This window comes from Panthera uncia (assembly GCF_023721935.1).
Source record: "Panthera uncia isolate 11264 chromosome A1 unlocalized genomic scaffold, Puncia_PCG_1.0 HiC_scaffold_16, whole genome shotgun sequence".
Classification (NCBI taxonomy): Eukaryota; Metazoa; Chordata; class Mammalia; order Carnivora; family Felidae; genus Panthera; species Panthera uncia.
The window spans coordinates 23459236-23464124 of NW_026057576.1; positions in this window are offsets into that span (position 1 = coordinate 23459236).

Below are 4889 nucleotides of genomic sequence, written 5' to 3' on the forward strand. Positions count from 1 at the left end.
CAGGACAAGACAGCGAGTTCTGAGCAGAAAGCGCAGAGAGTCTGAGTAAGGTCCAGAACAAAGGAAGGGCTCAGAAAGAATGACTACGGACTTCGCTACAATGTTCTCTGTCCAGACTATTAGGTCACCCCAGGAAAATACACAGCTATTTGAAAACGGAAAAGAGCTTTGTGTCCGCCCTCCAGCTGCTCCCTTGCCTTCTTGCAGGCTCTGAAAACAAATCAATGATAGATGCTCACAAGGCATTCTGTTTAGGCTTTTGCTACTCAAAATGTGGTCTCTGGCTCAGCAATCCCGGCATCACCTAAGACCTTGCTGTAGCATCAGGGGCTCCACCGGAGAACTACTGGGTCAGAATCTACATTTTTTTTTTCAAGACTAAGGGGATTCCCGTGCATATGAAAACTTAAGACGTATTAGATCACCAAGGAAGGAAAATGCAAACATCAGCAGGCTCCCACTGTCCCACTGTCATGTCCCATTGTCCAGGAGCCTTCAGTAACTCCCCCTGCCCTTGGGCTAAAGCTCCAACACCTTAAGGTGGCCTTAGACTCTCCCCTCCGGCCTCCTCTCCTCACCCTCCCCTTCTTGTATTTCACCCAAGCCCAACTTAGAACAGCAACAGGAATCAGCCAGGCTTTCTTTTTCTGCTTTGTGTTGCATGTGTTTCCGCTACTTAAAACAGGACTGTCTTAAAGCCGCTAATTAGAAACAATAAACATTTAAAACGAGGCCCCCTGGCCCATTGGAACCCAGTGAATGTGCATGTGGCTAGGTCAGTGCATCAGCTCTGTACACAGCTGAACTCAAGAAGCAGAGCTCTCCCCAGGAGGGTTCTTCAGTCAGTAGCTTTCAGCCAACGGCATTTCTCAAGAGACCTCTTTGTTTACACTTGGTTGGACTCTGGACAGCAGCTCCCACACCAAAGAATGACAATAGGACTCTTGGGAGCCCTTCTTAGTTGACCAACTGCTGTAATGATTCATTGAAATGCTCTACTTGTCTTTCCTTCTTCAAATAGACCTAGTGTTTCGTGTTGTACATGATATGGGTGTCAGCTATGTTGACAACAATGTCACAAGCTCTTCCACCAGCCAACCTGAAGAGCTTCCTCGTGTCGCGGAGTAGAACTGAAGCTCCCTCCTGTATGAGGGAAGTCACTGCTGCCTGCTAAGACTGGCATTGATTTTTTAATTTTTCTTGGTAAGTGGAAGAGAGACCTGGGTATTATCGTCACAAATTCTGCTACGTGCAGTCCATACAATTTAATTACCAATGTCTTCATAGCAGAGGCACTCGTTCACAACTAGCCAGAGAGAGAGAGAGATGGTTATTCCTCAAGTTCCAGAGTATCAAAGGTAGACCAATTGTGGCTTGCGGACTCTACATTTTGCCAAAATTTCTTTATTCGACAGATACTTTTAAGAGCCTAGATTATGTTCAAAGCACTTTGATGATTAGAGGGAAAAAACTGAGATATTTCCAATGGAATCCAGGAAACCACTTGGCAAGGATACTATATTGTAGCTCCAAAAACTGCTTTTTTGGAGTTTGGATTTTGCAGTGCATCCAAAATCACTCAGTCTCTTGAGGTCTGTAACTTAAAACAATACAAAATTTATTATCATACAGTTCTGGAGGTCCGAAATTCTGAAATGGGTCTCACTGACTTAAAATCAAGGAGTCAGCAGGGCTGTGTGTTCCTTCCAGAGGCTCTGCAGAAGAATCCATTTCCTTGTCTGTCCCAGCTTCTAGAGGGTGCCTTCATTCTTTGGCTCACGGTCTGCTTTCATCTTCAAAGCCAGCAATGGCTGGCCAGATCTTTGTCACATTGCATCACTCTGACTCTCCTGCCTCCCTCTTTTACTTATGAGGACCCTTGTGATTACGTTGGGACATGTGAATGGTCTAGGATAATCTTCTCCTGTCAGAGTCAGTTGCTTGGCAACCTTAATTCTATCTGCAATCTACATTCTCCTTTGCCGTGTAACATGACATAATTACAGGTTCTGGGGATTAGGATGTGGGCGTCTTTGGGGGATGATTCCTCTCCCTATTACAGGATCTGATTTAATTTGACCAAACTCACTGGAGATTAATAGGCAAGAAGGAATGATAATTTATGACTATTTACTATGAAAAATATAACTTCAGGGTAGTGGAGTCGGTGAGAACGCCCATGGTGGCTGGTCAGCACCTTCTTTCCCTGTAGGCAAACTGACACGCAAATCTACTTTTAAATAGAAGTTAGTAAGGACAGCACAAAATTAGAGCATCAAGTCAAGCTGAATGACTTAATGGCTAGTGAAATGAATCAAAAAAGAGAGAGAGAAGGGGCCCCTGGGTGGTTCAGTCGGTTAAGCCTCTGACTTGGGCTCAGGTCACGATCTCACAGTGTGTGGGCCGGAGCCCCACATCGTCTGGCTCTGTGCTGACAGCCTGCTTCACATTCGTGTCTCCTTCTCTCTCTGCCCCTCCCCTGCTCACGCTCTATCTCTGTCTCAATAATAAATAAACATTAAAAATTTTTTAAAAAAGAGGGGGAGAGAGAGAGAGAAGGTGTTGGTTGGATCCATCTTTGCTACAGAGAGCTAGTCTCCCACGGTATTCATTTTACTGGCATATTAAAAGATTGTAACTTAATGTGGCAAAATAATTTATTGAGAAAAGTATTTGTATTTTATTGTTCATGATAACTTATTAAGAAATGCACTTGTTTTATCCTCAGTGCTTTGCAGAAAAATCCAAAGGAATTGAGACCACTTTTCTGTTAATCTCCATGCCCCTAAGAGGATCAGTAGGGCTTGGAGTACCCCAGGGCGGAGTTAAGGCATTGTGTACTTAACTTAATTGGATTGTGTGGTATGGTAAGCAGAGAGGCAGGAGTTGCCTGAGTGGGAAGTGGCTTCTTCAAAGAGAAGATTTTTTTTTTTTAGTTTATTTATTTTGAGAGAGAGAGAGAAAGAAAGAACGTGAGAGCACGTGTGTGTGTGTGTGTGTGTGTGTGTGTGTGTGTGTGTGTGTTCCTATGCGCATGCGCATGAGGGAGGGCTAGAGAGAGGGGGAGAGAATCCCACAGCAGGAGCCGGTCAGGGCAGAGTCCCATGCAGGGCTCCATCTCGCAATCTGTGAGAACATGACCTGAGCTGAAATCAAGGGTCCGATGCTTAACCAACTGAGCCACCCAGGCACCCCTGCTCTTTTGTTTTTTAATGGGAAGGGCAGAAAGGGTCTGTGAGAGAGGGATAGACTTTCTGAAGGGGCAGTGTTTGAATGCTGAGTGACTGAATCCCTAAGAGCCTGGTGAAGGACCCTTGTACCCACACTTGGTATAGAGTGATGGAACTGCTCAAATTAGTAAATTTCAAAAATGAGGCTCTCTCTAGTGACCATGATGGAAGAGACCAGAAATGTTACATAGGCACTTGAGCTCTTCAGAAACTTTAGGGAGGGAGTGAGGCTCGTTAACACATGGTACCTTTTTCCTGCTACCTTTTCAAGTGGGGATACCAAGTCAACTTAATTTGATGTAGAAACAATTTTAGAAAAATAAGGTTTTTCTTTTCTCTTTTTTCTTTCTTTCCTTCCTTCCTTCTTTCTTTCTTTCCTTTTCTTTCCTTTTCTTTTCTTTTTTCTTTCTTTCATATCCAAGTTACAGAGAAAGATTCCTACCAGCCACACAGGATTGAATCTAGGCATTTTAGCCTTTCCTTATCAAACAGCCCATGTGGAAATGACATAAGGAATTATATATACTGGGCCAGAAGGCTACCAGAAAGACTAACAAAATGTCAGGCAAGAAACACTGAAGTACCAGGTCATCTCTGGGAAGCCGACGTGAAAAACGTAAAATGTGGTTGATGGCTTGAGGCACAAAGGTAGGAAACAGTGAAGTATGTCCTCAGAGCAATTGGTGGGCCATTGAGAGCCTTAGCATAATTGAGACACGAGTGAGAGAAGAGACTGGAAATTGGGCTGAGATCATAGTAAAGAACACTTTAAATGTTGACTAAGAAACTAAATGTTGGACACTTCAAGTGTTTCCAAACATGGGATAATCTTAGCCTCATGTCTTTCCCTTTCATGGGATGGCATTCAAATCACACCCCGCAAGCCACGTGAACAGTTAGCAAATACATGGATCCCCAGAAACATGTGAAGTACAGGGCCAGGTCTAGGGGGAGGGAGTTGTGGGGGAAGAAATTCAGAATTGAGTAAGGTCCCCCAGGTCCACAATCCAGAGGGCAAGACAGAATACAAACAGCTTACTGTTTCAGTTCTAACAGCAGATTACTGGGTACCCTTGCACTCATGTGGGACCCCACATTTTTACGTATACCACATTTCTTGTGAAAAGAGACCACAGAACAGGTGCAGCTTCTGGTTCTACTAGTCCCGCTAACTAAGGGCCTCTTCAAAGAGGATGGGGAGAGGAGGAGGGGGGCTAAGGACAAGGTTTACTGGTTTTCCGTCAGACCCAGGGCACGTGTCCTTCCTCTTGCCATTTCCACCAAAACAGGCTGACCCTGAGGATCAGGGTTTGCTCGTGACAAAATACTTTTGCTCGTGACAAAAGGGAAAACAGGCTCGAAATGGAGTCATTTGCCCCCACAGGAGTAAACCAAGAGTTCCTTACAGTTTCAGCTATGCCTGTGAACGCGCCCTCCAATCAGTCTGGAATAAACTGATGGCACTAGTGAGGTTAGACTGGGTGAGAAGCCCCGCCCCCTGCCTGTCCCTCAGAGGAGAGTGACCTTGCTGGAAATCATCCTTTCTTTTGTTTATGGCTTCCTTGTCCCACCCCCTTTCTGCCTTTAAAAACCTTCCCTTTTTGGGGGCGCCTGGGTGTTGGGCGGCCGACTTCGGCTCAGGTCATGATCTCGCGGTCC